At 44.3% G+C, this 9,133-nt stretch overlaps 1 long non-coding RNA gene across 1 annotated transcript; it reads left to right on the forward strand.

Moving 5' to 3' along the window:
- Positions 1-287: 287 nt before the first annotated feature.
- Positions 288-7,727, forward strand: LOC115088493. The gene is made up of 3 exons (XR_003855793.1): positions 288-416; positions 1,047-1,106; positions 7,418-7,727. It is a non-coding gene; the product is annotated as an uncharacterized LOC115088493 (long non-coding RNA).
- Positions 7,728-9,133: the final 1,406 nt, after the last annotated feature.

Below are 9,133 nucleotides of genomic sequence, written 5' to 3' on the forward strand. Positions count from 1 at the left end.
ATAATCCCATTATACTGGACATTAAATTTTCTTCAAATTAAGTGAAATGGACATTGTTGTCTGACACAATGTAATTTTAATCTGCTTGTGTTTTTATTTTGCATATTTTATAAAATAAAAAGGCACTTTACATTTTTTGTTTCATCTGTCCGTCCATCTGTGATGCTGATGTCACAAGCAGGCAGACATAATGAAACTGGAAACACTTTGGAGACAAAGAAGAGGAACAGTGTGGTTGGTGAGGGTCCTTGGGGCCCCCACCAAAGACTGGAGAAGCTGCTGGCAAAGGAAGAAGCAAGCTCTGCCAGATGGAAGATCAGAAGAGCCAGTGGCCATGCATACATGGACCTTTTTCTGCCTCCATCTGCCCTGATGTCTCTCTTCTGGCAGCCAACTACACTGTTCTGCTGGTGGAGGTAGGTGGGGGAGTGGGAGGAGGAAGATGTAACAGATGGGAAGAAGGGAGAGGGACATTGAGAAAGGCAGGATGAGGGAAGAGATGATAGGGGTAGATGGAGTGGAGAGAGTGCGAGATCTCCTAAAACAGGGCTGCTGTTTTAGGAGACCTCCTGTGTATTTTGCATACACAGGAGGTAGTGCATTCTAATATATCTCATGCATATTCATTAGGGATACCCTGAAAACCCAACTGGTTAGGAGGTCCTGTTTGAGCACCCCTGTCCTAAAACACCCACCCACAGCAACTGTAATACTATACCCACACAGACCTCCCCCCACGCTCTCCCCACAGGCACAGCCACCAACACACCAGGAATAACTGCAAGACACACGCATGCAAGTCATGGAATTATAGTCATTTTTAAGTTCTACATTTCTAGACTCGTTATGATATAAAGATTACAGAACTATTACCAAGTCTTACAATTCTATTGGGAATCTGGGGTAACAGTTGTGAGATTTTCATTGCAAATAGATCATAGGCTGAGGTCACTCAGATGAAGATAGGTTAAAGCAATTTTTTTAATCACTTTTTTTTTTTTTAATTTGCCTGTGGAAAATGTTGGGTTGAATTCTCAATATGCCAGAGATCGAGAACTTCTGAAATCTAAGAGTACCAAGCACAGCTCTTCAGGGCTCTAGAGAAGGTAGGTCTCTGAAAGATAATTTAGAATTACAGTCAAACTATGATATGTTACATGAGTTGATGACATGGTCTTTAGTTCTGGAGACTTGGTATTTTTCAACAGCTGAAAGGCAGCGGGTGCAGGAAGCAGAATGCGACAGTGAAGGTATATGCCCTCCCCCCTGCAACCAGAGACTAATTCGGTACTCAGCCAGGATGGGCTGAGTTCAGGTATAGAGGAAAAGAAAATTTTTCTCTCTCTCTGTCTCGATAGATAATCAGAGAAGGAGGGGAGTTTTTATAGGGATTCCTCTCTCCTTCGGTCTCTGTGCTCGGCGTGCCAACCAACATTTGTTCCCGCCTCAGGGGGAGTTAGGGGGATGTGAGCAGCTTGGCGGGTTGAGCAGCCTTTTGGCTAGGCCCCGCTCTCAGACTTTTCGTGTTCACCGTGTGGTAGGCTGCGGCAGCATTTTGCATGTCTTTTCCTACACATTAGGCTGCCCTTTTCAGTTCCGTCAGTTCGTGTGAGTGCATCCAATTTGTATACCGGGTTGGACGTCCGGTTGGTTGGGGGCGCCTATCTGTGCATTCATTCGCACACGCTTATCTGTGCGTGCAATCTGAGTGGCCTTATGGGAGCCCAGTTTTTGGATGCCCATTGAGGCACAGGGTTGAGTGCCTACATTTTGGGCACCTAATTTTTTTTGTTTGGTTTTTTTTAGTGTGACTACAGCTGGAAGCACACTCATCGGATGCTTATTACAGCATTCTGATAGATTGATGGTGCCTATAGCAAAGAAACCTAAGTGCCTTATCCTCTGTGCTGTTTGTCATATTCGGGTATCTCAGCCTGGCATTCCCTCTAACTTGTGTCAGCATTGCTTGGAGGTTCAGTGGAAATTTCCTTCATCTGATTTTACTAAGCGCGGTTCTTCCCAGCCTGATGCGGGACTGGGAAAAGAGCTACCAGAAGGATCGCCTGACTTTGGAGCTCCTCTAACAGGTTTGTCAGTGGGGGAAGGTAGTTCAGTGGGCACAGCACAGGTGCCCCCTGGTTTTAGCATGGATCCCTCTGCCTTTTCTTGGGTAGAATATTTTCAAATACTGCAGGCTTTTTTTTTCTTCAGGCGCAGTCCTCTGCCCCGGCCAATCTTAACAGGTCAGGGTCGCAGGCCTGGTGCTGCAGGTAAGCATCGGGGTACGTCTAGATCAGTTGCCAGCCTTCTAGATAGGGACCCAGATGGCACAGATGATGAAGCCAATCCTTAGTCCCTGGAGGATGGGGAAATTCTTCCGGGATTGCAGTTGTATAGGACTATGTTGCGGTTCTTTCATAGAGATGAGTTATCGGTTCTGATTTCCCAGACATTGAAGATGCTGGGAGTACCTGGGACTATCCATGTCTGAGCCAAAGAAAGATCCCATTTTGATTTCTTTGCGTAAAGCCTCGTGTTTCTTTTCTATTATGGAGGCCAATCAAGAATTAATTGATCTTGAGTGGGGGGCCCTGGAAGCTAATTTCAAAGGGGAGGGGGCAAGTCTTGGAAGGACTGTACCTATGTGTGCTGGTACCAAGCGGACAACTATTCCCGAAGAAGGGGGAGCAGCCTTGAAGGATGCTCAGGATAGGAGAATTTAGGCCATCCTTAAGCAGGCCTTTGAAGCAATGGCAATGCATTTGCAGATAGTTTCTTCTTGTTCCCTGGTGGCTCGCTCTTGTTTGCTTCTCTCTCAGGAGATCGATGAATCTGGTGTGAATGCCAGGGCAATGATTGAACCAGCAGCCGCCTTTTTGGCAGATGCGGGCTGCAGTTTAGTCCACATTCCAGCCAGAGTGGCCGCTTCGGTAATAGCGGCCAGGTGTCAGTTATGGCTGAGAAATTGGTTGGCCGATGCTGTCTCCAAGTCTAACCTTACAAAGCTGCCTTTTAAAGGCTCGCTCTTGTTTGAGAGCAAGCTGGAGAAAATGGCCAATAAGTGGGGTGAGTCCCAGCTTCCTCAGTTACCAGAGGATAAGAAACAGAAGCTGCACTTCTTCAGCATGAGAGGTCATAGGGGATTCAAATGTTTTTGACCCTAAAGAGGGAGTGGCTTTTCAGAGGGCTTAACCTTTGGGTAGGTCTTAGTCCTTTCATCCCAGGCAGCCCAGACAGGGCGCAGGCTCGGGTAGTGGAGTCCCCCAAGCCTCCCAATGAAAGTGTGCCGACCCATCCCTGGGAACAGGAGATAGGGGGTCACATCAGACCAGTGGGTTCTGGAGGTGATATGAGATGGCTATGAGCTGGAATTCACACTGTCCTTGGGACGTATTCATGGTGTCTCCCTGCAACTGTCTGCAGAAGAGACAGGCAGTGGAGTGTAGCTTGTTAAGACTCTTCAGTCTGTGGGCTGTGGTTCCAGTGCCCACATCTCAAGAAAATATGGGCTAATATTCCTTTTATTTCATTGTACCCAAGAAGGAGGGCTCTTTTCACCCTATACTAGATCTCAAGGGGGTCAACTGTAATTTGCCTGTGACTCATTTTCACATGGAGACCTTGCGCTCAGTGATAATGTCTGTACAGTTGGGAGAGTTTCTGATGTCTCTGGATTTGTCTGAGGTATACCTGCATATATTCCCATCCAGCTAGAGCATCAACGATTTCTGCGTTGTGTGGTTTTGGAACACCATTATCAGTTTGGAGTACAACCTTTTGGTTTGGCCACTGCGCTCAGAATTTTTTCCAAGGTTATCGTGGTGGTGGCAGTGGAATTCAGAAAGGATGGGATCCCAGTGCACCCGTACTTGGATGTCTCGCTGATTCGGGCCAAGAGTCTGGAAGAGAGCCTCCAGGTGTCACGCAAGGTGATTTCCTTGTTGCAGGAGCTAGGTTGGGTAGTGAACCTGGCCAAGAGCAATCTTCAGCCATCTCAGTCACTAGAGTATCTCTGTGTTTGGTTCGATATGAAGCAGAGCAGGATATTCCTGCCGGAGAGCCTTATTCAGAAGCTGATGGATTCATCTGTCTGAACACTAAGAAAGGAGAAATTACTTCATACCTGATCATTTCCCTTTCTTTAGTACAGACAGGTGAATCCACCTTCCCACCCTTGGCTGCCAGATGGTTGTGCTATTGTTCTCCTGTGTGGCTGTGTGTTCCAGGGGTTACTGGTGCTACTCCAGGCCCTAAACTATTGTTAATGTAATCTTTGCCTGAGCTCAGTATTTTCCTGTTGGCCGAATGTTGGAATGGTTATCTGTTAACAATCAAGTTTTATTAGTCTGTCCACGGTTGTTTTTTGGAGAGAATACTGGCAGGCTGATGTCACTGCAGGGGGATATATACCATGATGTCAGCTTTGCTCCATCTCCATCATCCACTGGTTCAGTATTCACCTGTCTGTACTAAAGAAAAGGAAATGATCAGTTAAATAGTCATTTCTCCTTTACGTTGAGCACCCATGTTTTGTCTACCTCGCATCTCTTGCCCCAGTATATCCTTTCTCCTCAGTTAAGTGGGTGGGAGTTCATCCCTGCTGTTCCTGACCTGCCTACATTTAACACTGCTAACCCTTCCATCATTTTTAAAACTCATGGGTGCTGATCTCAAAGCACATTGAGATCATCCTGTTCAGGCATTTTAAAAAAATGATTGCAGAGCTGGCATTGCTCAATGCCGTTTGAGATTAGGAGTCAGTTGTAGTGGGGATAGGCTTCTGCTGTCTCCATCACAGAGAGGAGGCAGGAGTGGGGAAGGTCAAAAGGAGTCAAGTTGTGGATGGTGTTCCATTTGCACAGTCTGACTCCACGTCCTTCACTTAAAGTATTAAGCGTGCTGCTAGTTTTGGTGGGGTAAAGAACTGGACATATATTGTGCCGTCTACTATACAAGATGCCCTTCTTTCATACCCTGGTGTGACGGTAGTCTTCAGACCATCAAAATTGCAGCCTGGCAGTACATTACCTGGTAAGTTCTCCTGCTATAACTTGTGGGACAAGCAACTTCTTTTTTTATTATTCTGCTGTGAGTTAGTCATTCTGCACAATAGGAAGATGTTAACATTCCCTGACATTATCATTTTCTAGCTGTTTGAATGATTGCAGGAATGGGGCTTTCTATAGTGCCTTCATAGTAAGAGAATGCTAATGTGGGTTTGAGGCTCAGGAGGAAAGTAAAAATAGAAACCTTTCTAATCATGACACAAAAGGGCTTTGATGAAGTCACTTTTCTTCTGATCTCACCTCTTCAAGTACTAAGGATGATCAGATCCCTTAGCCTCCTCAGCTCTCTTAGCAGAGAATATATTAATCTTTTCTTTATAAAAATCTAAATTCTGTACCAAACAAATGAGACCTAACAAGATAAACATGTTCATGTGGTACATTGCCAAATGTAATGCAGTGAGAGGAGAAGAGCATGTTCTCTGTTTCTCTAGCTAGCCTGTCATATAACCTTGAGCTAGTCACTTGACCTCCCTGTGCTCAGAGAGTGGAGGCAGGAACAATCTTGGTGCTGTGCAGATTGATGGCTCTGTATAAATAATATAGTAGTAGACCTGGCTTGGCTTATTGCTCTGGTTTCAGCATTGAAGGCTGCTATTTCTAGCAGCACCTAGAAGCAGTATGTGAATGTACTTGCTGGCATGTAAATATAAAAAATGCTTTCTTGTTTTAAGTCTTTCTTTGAGGATTGTTGAGAGAGAATCACAAATGCATATGTGATTATGGGGGTGGTGATTATTTATATATATATATATATATATATATATATATATATATATATATATATATAAATTTTTTTTTATTTTTTTTACTGGAGTGCTTTTACAGGATATTACTGATTCATGCAATATGGAAGATTGTGGGGAGTGACCTAGTGGTTAGAGCATCCTCTTCAGAGGTTTAGAGCAATGGACTAAAAGCAGACGTAAATCTGCGTGCGCCAGCGGGCTGCTGGTGCGCCATCACCTGACCCGGGGGCTGGTCCGGAGGCCTCTACCATGCCCCCGGGCCCGCCGCATCACGCCCTCGAAACACCGCGTCATTTCGGGAATGCCCCCGACACGCCCCCTCCCCGCCCCTTTTACGAAGCCCCGGGACTTTCGCGCGTCCCGGGGCTCTGCACGCGCCGGCGGCCAATGCAAAATAGTCACGCCGGCGCGCGTAAATCCGGCTGGATTTACGCACGCAGGGCATTTAAAATAGTCGCGCCCTGCGCGCGTAAATCCGGCTGGATTTACACGCGCAGGGCATTTAAAATCCTCCCCTAAGTGTATTGCATTTTGTGAGGTGTTGTTGCTGGAGCTACTACAAAAAAATTAGACTGACGAAAAATTAAATCGAAGTGAAAGCTGAATTCAGAGGACATGGGACAAGGCTGCTACTGAGTATTTTATGGTATTTGGTGGCGGTTGACTGCCAAAATTGTCTCAGGAAAGCCCATAAAATTATTGAAAATTCCAGCAACAAGCAAAAAAAAAAAAAAAAAGCTGTTACCCCTGCTTGTTTTAAAGTCGTTTTGCAAGCTAATGGTAGGCACATCAACTATTAATTATGTTGTTTAATTCCATTTTGAATGCTGATTAAAATGGTACATTGCATTTCTGGTTGCTGCTGCTGCAATGGGGGAGGCAAACATTGTGCAAGATCCAGTGTATATAACAATGTTTTGGGGGACCCTGTTCCTGTCTGGTGAGGAGTGTGTCAGCCCCTGCCTTGGGAGGTCAGGATAAGGTAGTGCGATTCCTTGCATTCCAGCTAAGGAGGGACAGCAGAAGTATTTTTGTAGACATTTTGATTCCTGTTCTGGGAGGGAATTTTACCATCGGTTCTGCCCACTGAGAACAGTCCCGGAGTTAGGCAGAGACAACATAGGCAATTGCCTGTGGTGCCAAATACCCAGGTCAAAAAGGAGTGCAACTGTGCCAAGAATGAGTCTGCTCTATCAAGCCACTTCAAAAAGGCCCTGCTGGGACACTCTGGAGGAACTTTACCCACTATCTGATCTCTAGGGTCTCCCACCCCCCACTCCCTAATCCTGCCTCCGGTGCCCAAATCCAACATCCAGTTCTGACTGAGAAGAGAGAGAGAGAGAAATTTTGGATTTGAACATTTTAGAGGCTTTTTTTGCATCAGACGTCCGGCTCAGATCATCGGAGAAAGAGAGGGGAGATCTGGGTTTAGCCTATTGCCTGCCACTTAAGGGTCACTGACTCAGCTAACAGAACTGCAAAAGAGGTACCTTTTGCGCTGTTTATTTTTGTGAGAAGATACATTGGAGAAAAGTTAGGGTGAATTGGATCTAAATATATATATATATATATATATATAAATTTTTTTATTTTTTTTTGCAGTACATTTTTGTTGAGCACCCCAGCATCTTTCATTCAGAGCATGAGGTGTCCTAAACCAACCCCTTTTAACAACCCCTTCTTAAACCTAAGTTGGACAGCTTCGAATTAATCTCCACCAAAGAGATTGAATCCCTTCTAAAAAGACAGAAACCATCTAGTCATCCAGCTGATAATATCCCATCAAGACTCCTGCTTCTAATCCCAAACACAATCTCAGGACCTCTTACAAATATCATTAACAGCCTTCTAACTCAAGGAAGCTACCCAGACAGCCTAAAAACCGCTTCTCTTAAGCCCCTCCTCAAGAAACACAATCTAGACCCCAATGTACTAGCCAACTTTAGACCCATCTCCAATCTACCATTCGTTGCCAAACTTACAGAGAAACTGGTAAACACCCAGCTTTCAGAATATCTAGAGGACCATAAGATCCTTTACCCTTCGCAATATGGCTTCCGGAAATCACGCAACACGGAGACCCTCCTCATCTCGCTTACAGACCATATTATAATGGGGTTAGACAAAGGACATTCCTTCTTATTAGTTCTGTTAGACATTTCGGCGGCATTTGACACCGTCAACCACACCATCCTTCTGGATCGCCTGGAGGATATCGGCATCTCCTCTAACAGACCAACGAGAGATATCCACAAAGGCACTCTGAAATTTCCCCCGACTAAAGCCACACGCCTCGCTACGACCAAAGACAGAGCTTTTTCAATAGCAGGCCCATCTATCTGGAATAACATCCCAGCAAATCTCAGATTGGAACCCTGCCTCTTAACCTTCAGAAAAAGACTAAAGACGTGGCTCTTTCACCAAGCCTTCCGAGATCCACCGGATAATCACTAGTTTGAGCCACACTTCTTACAAGGTCTTTTGACACACTTCCTCCTGAACAATGGACACTGGCACCTCCAGGTTAAAGCATATGCTCTAACCCGTTAATTTATTCGTATCACGTTATATTTATTCTACCTGCCTTTATCTTCCTTCCAGCTTGTCTTTAAGCCTCCAAGTTTTTTCCATTCCTTGTTGATTGTAACTTTGACTTATTCCTTTTTCCTTTGTTATCTATTATTAACCAGAATTGTTACCTTAGTTTTCCTTTGTTAAAATGTAAACCGATCCGATATGGTTATCTACTATGAAGGTCGGTATAAAAAAACTGTTAAATAAATAAATAAATAAACACAACAGACTCTTATTATAAACTGTATCTCTTACCCACAAACTGTCCCTCAAGGGACATATCCCAACAAACAAAAAGCCAGTGTTAGAAGAAACATTTTTTGTCATTGTTAAAATTTTGTGTGCTAATCCCTCCCAGAACCGTACAATTTTAGAGCAATGCCACAAACAATGATACAATAAGGCATTAACTGTAGTATGTTTAGGACATTGGATATTTTTACTTTGCAATCCTTATCTGATAGGCATAACTGGGAGAAATTACAATTCTGTGAAGAATTCAAAACTGTATTTCCCTGAGATTGACATTCTCTATATTTATTTTTATTTATTTATTTATTTATTTTATTTTATATACCGACAACCATTTGCACATCGTGCCGGTTTACAGATAACTTACAACCAAGAATATATAGGCAAAGCCTTTACAAGGAACAGTTTGTAACATAAACGCAGTAACAGGGCAATTAACTAGATAAAAAGGGGGAGGGAGGGGTATGGGTAGATGAGACAAAGGAGGGGGCG

Source organism: Rhinatrema bivittatum, chromosome 3 (genome assembly GCF_901001135.1).
Source record: "Rhinatrema bivittatum chromosome 3, aRhiBiv1.1, whole genome shotgun sequence".
NCBI lineage: Eukaryota > Metazoa > Chordata > Amphibia > Gymnophiona > Rhinatrematidae > Rhinatrema > Rhinatrema bivittatum.